Source organism: Pseudophryne corroboree, chromosome 3, assembly GCF_028390025.1.
Source record: "Pseudophryne corroboree isolate aPseCor3 chromosome 3, aPseCor3.hap2, whole genome shotgun sequence".
NCBI classification, from domain to species: domain Eukaryota; kingdom Metazoa; phylum Chordata; class Amphibia; order Anura; family Myobatrachidae; genus Pseudophryne; species Pseudophryne corroboree.
The window spans coordinates 547562477-547575947 of record NC_086446.1 but is presented as its reverse complement, the minus strand read 5'-3'; the positions used below and the strand labels follow the sequence as shown (position 1 = coordinate 547575947).

The 13471-nt window shown below is 33.4% G+C and overlaps 10 non-coding genes across 10 annotated transcripts; all 10 read right to left on the bottom strand.

The window, feature by feature from the left end:
* Positions 1-747: 747 nt before the first annotated feature.
* On the bottom strand, positions 748-829 carry TRNAL-UAG (transfer RNA leucine (anticodon UAG)). The gene has a single exon. It is a non-coding gene; the product is annotated as a tRNA-Leu (tRNA).
* Positions 830-1091: 262 nt separating this feature from the next.
* Positions 1092-1173, bottom strand: TRNAL-AAG (transfer RNA leucine (anticodon AAG)). Its single transcript has one exon. It is a non-coding gene; the product is annotated as a tRNA-Leu (tRNA).
* A 1700-nt stretch (positions 1174-2873) lies between these two features.
* On the bottom strand, positions 2874-2955 carry TRNAL-UAG (transfer RNA leucine (anticodon UAG)). Its single transcript has one exon. It is a non-coding gene; the product is annotated as a tRNA-Leu (tRNA).
* A 1700-nt stretch (positions 2956-4655) lies between these two features.
* On the bottom strand, positions 4656-4737 carry TRNAL-UAA (transfer RNA leucine (anticodon UAA)). The gene has a single exon. It is a non-coding gene; the product is annotated as a tRNA-Leu (tRNA).
* A 262-nt stretch (positions 4738-4999) lies between these two features.
* Positions 5000-5081, bottom strand: TRNAL-AAG (transfer RNA leucine (anticodon AAG)). Its single transcript has one exon. It is a non-coding gene; the product is annotated as a tRNA-Leu (tRNA).
* A 2168-nt stretch (positions 5082-7249) lies between these two features.
* Positions 7250-7331, bottom strand: TRNAL-UAG (transfer RNA leucine (anticodon UAG)). The gene has a single exon. It is a non-coding gene; the product is annotated as a tRNA-Leu (tRNA).
* A 262-nt stretch (positions 7332-7593) lies between these two features.
* TRNAL-AAG (transfer RNA leucine (anticodon AAG)) lies at positions 7594-7675 on the bottom strand. Its single transcript has one exon. It is a non-coding gene; the product is annotated as a tRNA-Leu (tRNA).
* Positions 7676-9375: 1700 nt separating this feature from the next.
* TRNAL-UAG (transfer RNA leucine (anticodon UAG)) lies at positions 9376-9457 on the bottom strand. The gene has a single exon. It is a non-coding gene; the product is annotated as a tRNA-Leu (tRNA).
* Positions 9458-9719: 262 nt separating this feature from the next.
* On the bottom strand, positions 9720-9801 carry TRNAL-AAG (transfer RNA leucine (anticodon AAG)). The gene has a single exon. It is a non-coding gene; the product is annotated as a tRNA-Leu (tRNA).
* A 2044-nt stretch (positions 9802-11845) lies between these two features.
* TRNAL-AAG (transfer RNA leucine (anticodon AAG)) lies at positions 11846-11927 on the bottom strand. The gene has a single exon. It is a non-coding gene; the product is annotated as a tRNA-Leu (tRNA).
* Between the last annotated feature and the right edge of the window lie 1544 nt (positions 11928-13471).

Here is a 13471-nt window from a genome sequence, read left to right as displayed (position 1 = left end):
GACAGTCGTTTTATCTTGAAAATAATTATGACAGCAGTGGAATTTGAACCCATGCCTCCAAACAGACTGGAGCCTTAATGCAGCATCTTAGACCGCTCAGCCACATTTCTACCTTGACTCCATAGCTCATAGTTTATAATTTTACATATTATTTTTACATTTTGAGAAGACTCTTGACATTATGATAAACTGTTTTAAAATCTAGGGCAGATGATGAACTTTTTAACCTACCAATATTTTATTTTAGCAGCTTAGTGGCCTTAGACCGCTCGGCCATGGTACCAAATGAACACTCTTAGCTCACAGATCTGGGCCATATAGCACAGATTACAGTACAAACATTTTTTTTTTAAATAAATACTTAAAAAGAAGTGTCATACCAAAAGTGTTTAAGTTATGTACAAAATGTTTTGGAAGGTTAAAAAAGTACATCAATTGACATAAAATATTAATGAGAAAGGATTTTTTTATTATTCATTTGCTGTTTAGTAAAGAAAAACACTTTGACATCAATGACTTATTTTTTCTTAGGAAAAATAATTATGGCGGCAGTAGGTTTTGATCCAAAGCCTCCAAAGAAACTGGAACCTTAATCCAGCACCCTAGACACTGCTGATTTTTAGCTCATGCATCTGGATCATATCAATCAGCTATTGAGGAGAAAAGTCTTTATTATTATTGTTTTTCTTATTAGTGGAGAAAAACATTTTGTCATCACTGACTAATGTTTTCATAGTAAAATCATGATGGCAGCAGTGGGATTTGAACCCACGCCTCCAGAGAGACTGGAGCCTAAATCCAGCGCCTTAGACCGCTCGGCCATGCTACCACATGGACCTGTTTGACCGAATGCTCACAGTTCTGGATCATACAGTTGAGATTACAGGGAAAAAATGTGTTGTTTTAAATCAATACTTGAAAAGAAGTGTCATGTTACAAGTATTTAAAATACAAAAAGTTAAGGAAGCATAAAAAAGGTACAAAATTAGTAGACAATATTAATGAGTAAGGATTTTTTATTATTGATTTGCTGTTTAGTAGAGTAAAACAGTTTGACATCAATAAATGTCATTTTCTCTTGAAAATAATTATGGCAGCAGTGGGATTTGAACCCACTCCTCCAAAGAGACTGGAGCCTTAATCCAGCGCCTTAGACCGCTCGGCCATGCTACCACATATCTATTTAGGCTCCAAAGGTCATAGTTTATTATTTAACATATTATTTTTAAAGTTTGAGAAGACTCTTGAAATTGTGATAAACTGTTTTAAAATCTAGGACAGATGATGAACTTTTCAACCTTCCAATATTTTACTTTAGCAACTTAGTGGCCTTAGACCGCTCGGCCATGGTACCACATGGACACTCTTAGCTCACAGATCTGGGTCATATAGCTCAGGTTACAGTAAAAACATTTTTTTAAATCAATATTTAAAAAGAAGTGTAATGCAAAAAGTGTTTAAATTATGTACAAAACGTTTTGGAAGGTTAAAAAAGTACATAAATTGACATAAAATATCAATGAGAAAGGATATTTTTATTATTCATTTGCTGTTTAGTAGAGAAAAAACACTTTGACATCAATTACTTATTTTTTCTCAGGGAAAATAATTATGGCGGCAGTAGGTTTTGAACCAATTCCTCCAAAGAATCTGGAACTTTAATCCAGCACCTTAGACACTGCTGATTTTTAGCTAATGCATCTGGATCATATTGATCAGATGTTGAGGAGAAAGGACTTTATTATTATTGATTTTCTTATTAGTGGAGAAAAACACATTGCCATCACTGACTGACATTTTCATAGTAAAATCATTATGGAAGCAGTGGGACTCAGACCCACGCCTCCAGAGAGACTGGAACCTAAATCCAGTGCCTTAGACCGCTCGCCCTTGCTACCCCATGGATACTTTTGACTCAAAGCTCAGAGTTCTGGATCATATAGTTAAGATTACAAGAAAAAATTGTGTAGTTATAAATCAATACTTGAAAAGAAGTGTCATGTTAAAAGTGTTTAAAATACAAAAATTTAAAAAAGGTACAAAATTAGCAGACAATATTAATTAGAAAGGATTTTTTATTATTGACTTGCTGTTTAGTGGAGAAAAACACTTTGACATCAATGACAGTCGTTTTATCTTGAAAATAATTATGACAGCAGTGGAATTTGAACCCATGCCTCCAAACAGACTGGAGCCTTAATGGAGCATCTTAGACCGCTCAGCCACATTTCTACCTTGACTCCATAGCTCATAGTTTATAATTTTACATATTATTTTTACATTTTGAGAAGACTCTTGAAATTATGATAAACTGTTTTAAAATCTAGGGCAGATGATGAACTTTTTAACCTACCAATATTTTATTTTAGCAGCTTAGTGGCCTTAGACCGCTCGGCCATGGTACCAAATGAACACTCTTAGCTCACAGATCTGGGCCATATAGCACAGATTACAGTACAAACATTTTTTTTTGTTTTAAATAAATTCTTAAAAAGAAGTGTCATACCAAAAGTGTTTAAGTTATTTACAAAATGTTTTGGAAGGTTAAAAAAGTACATCAATTGACATAAAATATTAATGAGAAAGGATTTTTTTATTATTCATTTGCTGTTTAGTAAAGAAAAACACTTTGACATCAATGACTTATTTTTTCTTAGGAAAAATAATTATGGCGGCAGTAGGTTTTGATCCAAAGCCTCCAAAGAAACTGGAACCTTAATCCAGCACCTTAGACACTGCTGATTTTTAGCTCATGCATCTGGATCATATCAATCAGCTATTGAGGAGAAAAGTCTTTATTATTATTGTTTTTCTTATTAGTGGAGAAAAACATTTTGTCATCACTGACTGATGTTTTCATAGTAAAATCATGATGGCAGCAGTGGGATTTGAACCCACGCCTCCAGAGAGACTGGAGCCTAAATCCAGTGCCTTAGACCGCTTGGCCATGCTACCACATATCTATTTTGGCTCCAAAGGTCATAGTTTATTATTTTACATATTATTTTTAAAGTTTGAGAAGACTCTTGAAATTGTGATAAACTGTTTTAAAATCTAGGACAGATGATGAACTTTTCAACCTTCCAATATTTTACTTTAGCAACTTAGTGGCCTTAGACCGCTCGGCCATGGTACCACATGGACACTCTTAGCTCACAGATCTGGGTCATATAGCTCAGGTTACAGTAAAAACATTTTTTTAAATCAATATTTAAAAAGAAGTGTAATGCAAAAAGTGTTTAAATTATGTACAAAACGTTTTGGAAGGTTAAAAAAGTACATAAATTGACATAAAACATCAATGAGAAAGGATATTTTTATTATTCATTTGCTGTTTAGTAGAGAAAAAACACTTTGACATCAATTACTTATTTTTTCTCAGGGAAAATAATTATGGCAGCAGTAGGTTTTGAACCAATTCCTCCAAAGAATCTGGAACTTTAATCCAGCACCTTAGACACTGCTGATTTTTAGCTAATGCATCTGGATCATATTGATCAGATGTTGAGGAGAAAGGACTTTATTATTATTGATTTTCTTATTAGTGGAGAAAAACACATTGCCATCACTGACTGACATTTTCATAGTAAAATCATTATGGAAGCAGTGGGATTCAGACCCACGCTTCCAGAGAGACTGGAACCTAAATCCAGTGCCTTAGACCACTCGCCCTTGCTACCCCATGGATACTTTTGACTCAAAGCTCAGAGTTATGGATCATATAGTTAAGATTACAAGAAAAAATTGTGTAGTTATAAATCAATACTTGAAAAGAAGTGTCATGTTAAAAGTGTTTAAAATACAAAAATTTTAAAAAGGTACAAAATTAGCAGACAATATTAATTAGAAAGGATTTTTTATTATTGACTTGCTGTTTAGTGGAGAAAAACACTTTGACATCAATGACAGTTGTTTTATCTTGAAAATAATTATGACAGCAGTGGAATTTGAACCCATGCCTCCAAACAGACTGGAGCCTTAATGCAGCATCTTAGACCGCTCAGCCACATTTCTACCTTGACTCCATAGCTCATAGTTTATAATTTTACATATTATTTTTACATTTTGAGAAGACTCTTGAAATTATGATAAACTGTTTTAAAATCTAGGGCAGATGATGAACTTTTTAATCTACCAATATTTTATTTTAACAGCTTAGTGGCCTTAGACCGCTCAGCCATGGTACCAAATGAACACTCTTAGCTCACAGATCTGGGCCATATAGCACAGATTACAGTACAAACATTTTTTTTTTTTTTAAATAAATTCTTAAAAAGAAGTGTCATACCAAAAGTGTTTAAATTATGTACAAAATGTTTTGGAAGGTTAAAAAAGTACATCAATTGACATAAAATATTAATGAGAAAGGATTTTTTTATTATTCATTTGCTGTTTAGTAAAGAAAAACACTTTGACATCAATGACTTATTTTTTCTTAGGAAAAATAATTATGGCGGCAGTAGGTTTTGATCCAAAGCCTCCAAAGAAACTGGAACCTTAATCCAGCACCTTAGACACTGCTGATTTTTAGCTCATGCATCTGGATCATATCAATCAGCTATTGAGGAGAAAAGTCTTTATTATTATTGTTTTTCTTATTAGTGGAGAAAAACATTTTGTCATCACTGACTGATGTTTTCATAGTAAAATCATTATGGCAGCAGTGGGATTTGAACCCACGCCTCCAGAGAGACTGGAGCTTAAATCCAGCGCTTTAGACCGCTCGGCCATGCTACCACATGGACCTGTTTGACCGAATGCTCACAGTTCTGGATCATACAGTTGAGATTACAGGGAAAAAATGTGTTGTTTTAAATCAATACTTGAAAAGAAGTGTCATGTTACAAGTATTTAAAATACAAAAAGTTAAGGAAGCATAAAAAAGGTACAAAATTAGTAGACAATATTAATGAGTAAGGATTTTTTATTATTGATTTGCTGTTTAGTAGAGTAAAACAGTTTGACATCAATAAATGTCATTTTCTCTTGAAAAGAATTATGGCAGCAGTGGGATTTGAACCCACGCCTCCAAAGAGACTGGAGCCTTAATCCAGCGCCTTAGACCGCTCGGCCATGCTACTACATATCTATTTTGGCTCCAAAGGTCATAGTTTATTATTTTACATATTATTTTTAAAGTTTGAGAAGACTCTTGAAATTGTGATAAACTGTTTTAAAATCTAGGACAGATGATGAACTTTTCAACCTTCCAATATTTTACTTTAGCAACTTAGTGGCCTTAGACCGCTCGGCCATGGTACCACATGGACACTCTTAGCTCACAGATCTGGGTCATATAGCTCAGGTTACAGTAAAAACATTTTTTTAAATCAATATTTAAAAAGAAGTGTAATGCAAAAAGTGTTTAAATTATGTACAAAACGTTTTGGAAGGTTAAAAAAGTACATACATTGACATAAAATATCAATGAGAAAGGATATTTTTATTATTCATTTGCTGTTTAGTAGAGAAAAAACACTTTGACATCAATTACTTATTTTTTCTCAGGGAAAATAATTATGGCGGCAGTAGGTTTTGAACCAATCCCTCCAAAGAATCTGGAACTTTAATCCAGCACCTTAGACACTGCTGATTTTTAGCTAATGCATCTGGATCATATTGATCAGATGTTGAGGAGAAAGGACTTTATTATTATTGATTTTCTTATTAGTGGAGAAAAACACATTGCCATCACTGACTGACATTTTCATAGTAAAATCATTATGGAAGCAGTGGGATTCAGACCCACGCCTCCAGAGAGACTGGAACCTAAATCCAGTGCCTTAGACCACTCGCCCTTGCTACCCTATGGATACTTTTGACTCAAAGCTCAGAGTTCTGGATCATATAGTTAAGATTACAAGAAAAAATTGTGTAGTTATAAATCAATACTTGAAAAGAAGTGTCATGTTAAAAGTGTTTAAAATACAAAAATTTTAAAAAGGTACAAAATTAGCAGACAATATTAATTAGAAAGGATTTTTTATTATTGACTTGCTGTTTAGTGGAGAAAAACACTTTGACATCAATGACAGTCGTTTTATCTTGAAAATAATTATGACAGCAGTGGAATTTGAACCCATGCCTCCAAACAGACTGGAGCCTTAATGCAGCATCTTAGACCGCTCAGCCACATTTCTACCTTGACTCCATAGCTCATAGTTTATAATTTTACATATTATTTTTACATTTTGAGAAGACTCTTGAAATTATGATAAACTGTTTTAAAATCTAGGGCAGATGATGAACTTTTTAACCTACCAATATTTTATTTTAGCAGCTTAGTGGCCTTAGACCGCTCGGCCATGGTACCAAATGAACACTCTTAGCTCACAGATCTGGGCCATATAGCACAGATTACAGTACAAACATTTTTTTTTGTTTTAAATAAATTCTTAAAAAGAAGTGTCATACCAAAAGTGTTTAAGTTATTTACAAAATGTTTTGGAAGGTTAAAAAAGTACATCAATTGACATAAAATATTAATGAGAAAGGATTTTTTTATTATTCATTTGCTGTTTAGTAAAGAAAAACACTTTGACATCAATGACTTATTTTTTCTTAGGAAAAATAATTATGGCGGCAGTAGGTTTTGATCCAAAGCCTCCAAAGAAACTGGAACCTTAATCCAGCACCTTAGACACTGCTGATTTTTAGCTCATGCATCTGGATCATATCAATCAGCTATTGAGGAGAAAAGTCTTTATTATTATTGTTTTTCTTATTAGTGGAGAAAAACATTTTGTCATCACTGACTGATGTTTTCATAGTAAAATCATGATGGCAGCAGTGGGATTTGAACCCACGCCTCCAGAGAGACTGGAGCCTAAATCCAGTGCCTTAGACCGCTCGGCAATAAATACTTAAAAAGAAGTGTCATACCAAAAGTGTTTAAATTATGTACAAAATGTTTTGGAAGGTTAAAAAAGTACATCAATTGACATAAAATATTAATGAGAAAGGATTTTTTTATTATTAATTTGCTGTTTAGTAAAGAAAAACACTTTGACATCAATGACTTATTTTTTCTTAGGAAAAATAATTATGGCGGCAGTAGGTTTTGATACAAAGCCTCCAAAGAAACTGGAACCTTAATCCAGCACCTTAGACACTGCTGATTTTTAGCTCATGCATCTGGATCATATCAATCAGCTATTGAGGAGAAAAGTCTTTATTATTATTGTTTTTCTTATTAGTGGAGAAAAACATTTTGTCATCACTGACTGATGTTTTCATAGTAAAATCATTATGGCAGCAGTGGGATTTGAACCCACGCCTCCAGAGAGACTGGAGCCTAAATCCAGCGCCTTAGACCGCTCGGCCATGCTACCACATGGACCTGTTTGACCGAATGCTCACAGTTCTGGATCATACAGTTGAGATTACAGGGAAAAAATGTGTTGTTTTAAATCAATACTTGAAAAGAAGTGTCATGTTACAAGTATTTAAAATACAAAAAGTTAAGGAAGCATAATAAAGGTACAAAATTAGTAGACAATATTAATGAGTAAGGATTTTTTATTATTGATTTGCTGTTTAGTAGAGTAAAACAGTTTGACATCAATAAATGTCATTTTCTCTTGAAAATAATTATGGCAGCAGTGGGATTTGAACCCACGCCTCCAAAGAGACTGGAGCCTTAATCCAGCACCTTAGACCGCTCGGCCATGCTACCACATATCTATTTTGGCTCCAAAGGTCATAGTTTATTATTTTACATATTATTTTTAAAGTTTGAGAAGACTCTTGAAATTGTGATAAACTGTTTTAAAATCTAGGACAGATGATGAACTTTTCAACCTTCCAATATTTTACTTTAGCAACTTAGTGGCCTTAGTCTGCTCGGCCATGGTACCACATGGACACTCTTAGCTCACAGATCTGGGTCATATAGCTCAGGTTACAGTAAAAACATTTTTTTAAATCAATATTTAAAAGAAGTGTAATGCAAAAAGTGTTTAAATTATGTACAAAACGTTTTGGAAGGTTAAAAAAAGTACATAAATTGACATAAAATATCAATGAGAAAGGATATTTTTATTATTCATTTGCTGTTTAGTAGAGAAAAAACACTTTGACATCAATTACTTATTTTTTCTCAGGGAAAATAATTATGGCGGCAGTAGGTTTTGAACCAATTCCTCCAAAGAATCTGGAACTTTAATCCAGCACCTTAGACACTGCTGATTTTTAGCTAATGCATCTGGATCATATTGATCAGATGTTGAGGAGAAAGGACTTTATTATTATTGATTTTCTTATTAGTGGAGAAAAACACATTGCCATCACTGACTGACATTTTCATAGTAAATTCATTATGGAAGCAGTGGGATTCAGACCCACGCCTCCAGAGAGACTGGAACCTAAATCCAGTGCCTTAGACCACTCGCCCTTGCTACCCCATGGATTCTTTTGACTCAAAGCTCAGAGTTCTGGATCATATAGTTAAGATTACAAGAAAAAATTGTGTAGTTATAAATCAATACTTGAAAAGAAGTGTCATGTTAAAAGTGTTTAAAATACAAAAATTTAAAAAAGGTACAAAATTAGCAGACAATATTAATTAGAAAGGATTTTTTATTATTGACTTGCTGTTTAGTGGAGAAAAACACTTTGACATCAATGACAGTCGTTTTATCTTGAAAATAATTATGACAGCAGTGGAATTTGAACCCATGCCTCCAAACAGACTGGAGCCTTAATGCAGCATCTTAGACCGCTCAGCCACATTTCTACCTTGACTCCATAGCTCATAGTTTATAATTTTACATATTATTTTTACATTTTGAGAAGACTCTTGAAATTATGATAAACTGTTTTAAAATCTAGGGCAGATGATGAACTTTTTAACCTACCAATATTTTATTTTAGCAGCTTAGTGGCCTTAGACCGCTCGGCCATGGTACCAAATGAACACTCTAAGCTCACAGATCTGGGCCATATAGCACAGATTACAGTACAAACATTTTTTTTTGTTTTAAATAAATACTTAAAAAGAAGTGTCATACCAAAAGTGTTTAAGTTATGTACAAAATGTTTTGGAAGGTTAAAAAAGTACATCAATTGACATAAAATATTAATGAGAAAGGATTTTTTTATTATTCATTTGCTGTTTAGTAAAGAAAAACACTTTGACATCAATGACTTATTTTTTCTTAGGAAAAATAATTATGGCAGCAGTAGGTTTTGATCCAAAGCCTCCAAAGAAACTGGAACCTTAATCCAGCACCTTAGACACTGCTGATTTTTAGCTCATGCATCTGGATCATATCAATCAGCTATTGAGGAGAAAAGTCTTTATTATTATTGTTTTTCTTATTAGTGGAGAAAAACATTTTGTCATCAGTGACTGATGTTTTCATAGTAAAATCATTATGGCAGCAGTGGGATTTGAACCCACGCCTCCAGAGAGACTGGAGCCTAAATCCAGCGCCTTAGACCGCTCGGCCATGCTACCACATGGACCTGTTTGACCGAATGCTCACAGTTCTGGATCATACAGTTGAGATTACAGGGAAAAAATGTGTTGTTTTAAATCAATACTTGAAAAGAAGTGTCATGTTACAAGTATTTAAAATACAAAAAGTTAAGGAAGCATAAAAAAGGTACAAAATTAGTAGACAATATTAATGAGTAAGGATTTTTTATTATTGATTTGCTGTTTAGTAGAGTAAAACAGTTTGACATCAATAAATGTCATTTTCTCTTGAAAATAATTATGGCAGCAGTGGGATTTGAACCCACGCCTCCAAAGAGACTGGAGCCTTAATCCAGCGCCTTAGACCGCTCGGCCATGCTACCACATATCTATTTTGGCTCCAAAGGTCATAGTTTATTATTTTACATATTATTTTTAAAGTTTGAGAAGACTCTTGAAATTGTGATAAACTGTTTTAAAATCTAGGACAGATGATGAACTTTTCAACCTTCCAATATTTTACTTTAGCAACTTAGTGGCCTTAGTCTGCTCGGCCATGGTACCACATGGACACTCTTAGCTCACAGATCTGGGTCATATAGCTCAGGTTACAGTAAAAACATTTTTTTAAATCAATATTTAAAAGAAGTGTAATGCAAAAAGTGTTTAAATTATGTACAAAACGTTTTGGAAGGTTAAAAAAAGTACATAAATTGACATAAAATATCAATGAGAAAGGATATTTTTATTATTCATTTGCTGTTTAGTAGAGAAAAAACACTTTGACATCAATTACTTATTTTTTCTCAGGGAAAATAATTATGGCGGCAGTAGGTTTTGAACCAATTCCTCCAAAGAATCTGGAACTTTAATCCAGCACCTTAGACACTGCTGATTTTTAGCTAATGCATCTGGATCATATTGATCAGATGTTGAGGAGAAAGGACTTTATTATTATTGATTTTCTTATTAGTGGAGAAAAACACATTGCCATCACTGACTGACATTTTCATAGTAAATTCATTATGGAAGCAGTGGGATTCAGACCCACGCCTCCAGAGAGACTGGAACCTAAATCCAGTGCCTTAGACCACTCGCCCTTGCTACCCCATGGATTCTTTTGACTCAAAGCTCAGAGTTCTGGATCATATAGTTAAGATTACAAGAAAAAATTGTGTAGTTATAAATCAATACTTGAAAAGAAGTGTCATGTTAAAAGTGTTTAAAATACAAAAATTTAAAAAAGGTACAAAATTAGCAGACAATATTAATTAGAAAGGATTTTTTATTATTGACTTGCTGTTTAGTGGAGAAAAACACTTTGACATCAATGACAGTCGTTTTATCTTGAAAATAATTATGACAGCAGTGGAATTTGAACCCATGCCTCCAAACAGACTGGAGCCTTAATGCAGCATCTTAGACCGCTCAGCCACATTTCTACCTTGACTCCATAGCTCATAGTTTATAATTTTACATATTATTTTTACATTTTGAGAAGACTCTTGAAATTATGATAAACTGTTTTAAAATCTAGGGCAGATGATGAACTTTTTAACCTACCAATATTTTATTTTAGCAGCTTAGTGGCCTTAGACCGCTCGGCCATGGTACCAAATGAACACTCTAAGCTCACAGATCTGGGCCATATAGCACAGATTACAGTACAAACATTTTTTTTTGTTTTAAATAAATACTTAAAAAGAAGTGTCATACCAAAAGTGTTTAAGTTATGTACAAAATGTTTTGGAAGGTTAAAAAAGTACATCAATTGACATAAAATATTAATGAGAAAGGATTTTTTTATTATTCATTTGCTGTTTAGTAAAGAAAAACACTTTGACATCAATGACTTATTTTTTCTTAGGAAAAATAATTATGGCGGCAGTAGGTTTTGATCCAAAGCCTCCAAAGAAACTGGAACCTTAATCCAGCACCTTAGACACTGCTGATTTTTAGCTCATGCATCTGGATCATATCAATCAGCTATTGAGGAGAAAAGTCTTTGTTATTATTGTTTTTCTTATTAGTGGAGAAAAACATTTTGTCATCACTGACTGATGTTTTCATAGTAAAATCATTATGGCAGCAGTGGGATTTGAACCCTCGTCTCCAGAGAGACTGGCGCCTAAATCCAGCGCCTTAGACCGCTCGGCCATGCTACCACATGGACCTGTTTGACCGAATGCTCACTGTTCTGGATCATACAGTTGAGATTACAGGGAAAAAATGTGTTGTTTTAAATCAATACTTGAAAAGAAGTGTCATGTTACAAGTATTTAAAATACAAAAAGTTAAGGAAGCATAAAAAAGGTACAAAATTAGTAGACAATATTAATGAGTAAGGATTTTTTATTATTGATTTGCTGTTTAGTAGAGTAAAACAGTTTGACATCAATAAATGTCATTTTCTCTTGAAAATAATTATGGCAGCAGTGGGATTTGAACCCACGCCTCCAAAGAGACTGGAGCCTTAATCCAGCACCTTAGACCGCTCGGCCATGCTACCACATATCTATTTTGGCTCCAAAGGTCATAGTTTATTATTTTACATATTATTTTTAAAGTTTGAGAAGACTCTTGAAATTGTGATAAACTGTTTTAAAATCTAGGACAGATGATGAACTTTTCAACCTTCCAATATTTTACTTTAGCAACTTAGTGGCCTTAGTCTGCTCGGCCATGGTACCACATGGACACTCTTAGCTCACAGATCTGGGTCATATAGCTCAGGTTACAGTAAAAACATTTTTTTAAATCAATATTTAAAAGAAGTGTAATGCAAAAAGTGTTTAAATTATGTACAAAACGTTTTGGAAGGTTAAAAAAAGTACATAAATTGACATAAAATATCAATGAGAAAGGATATTTTTATTATTCATTTGCTGTTTAGTAGAGAAAAAACACTTTGACATCAATTACTTATTTTTTCTCAGGGAAAATAATTATGGCGGCAGTAGGTTTTGAACCAATTCCTCCAAAGAATCTGGAACTTTAATCCAGCACCTTAGACACTGCTGATTTTTAGCTAATGCATCTGGATCATATTGATCAGATGTTGAGGAGAAAGGACTTTATTATTATTGATTTTCTTATTAGTGGAGAAAAACACATTGCCATCACTGACTGACATTTTCATAGTAAATTCATTATGGAAGCAGTGGGATTCAGACCCACGCCTCCAGAGAGACTGGAACCTAAATCCAGTGCCTTAGACCACTCGCCCTTGCTACCCCATGGATTCTTTTGACTCAAAGCTCAGAGTTCTGGATCATATAGTTAAGATTACAAGAAAAAATTGTGTAGTTATAAATCAATACTTGAAAAGAAGTGTCATGTTAAAAGTGTTTAAAATACAAAAATTTAAAAAAGGTACAAAATTAGCAGACAATATTAATTAGAAAGGATTTTTTATTATTGACTTGCTGTTTAGTGGAGAAAAACACTTTGACATCAATGACAGTCGTTTTATCTTGAAAATAATTATGACAGCAGTGGAATTTGAACCCATGCCTCCAAACAGACTGGAGCCTTAATGCAGCATCTTAGACCGCTCAGCCACATTTCTACCTTGACTCCATAGCTCATAGTTTATAATTTTACATATTATTTTTACATTTTGAGAAGACTCTTGAAATTATGATAAACTGTTTTAAAATCTAGGGCAGATGATGAACTTTTTAACCTACCAATATTTTATTTTAGCAGCTTAGTGGCCTTAGACCGCTCGGCCATGGTACCAAATGAACACTCTAAGCTCACAGATCTGGGCCATATAGCACAGATTACAGTACAAACATTTTTTTTTGTTTTAAATAAATACTTAAAAAGAAGTGTCATACCAAAAGTGTTTAAGTTATGTACAAAATGTTTTGGAAGGTTAAAAAAGTACATCAATTGACATAAAATATTAATGAGAAAGGATTTTTTTATTATTCATTTGCTGTTTAGTAAAGAAAAACACTTTGACATCAATGACTTATTTTTTCTTAGGAAAAATAATTATGGCGGCAGTAGGTTTTGATCCAAAGCCTCCAAAGAAACTGGAACCTT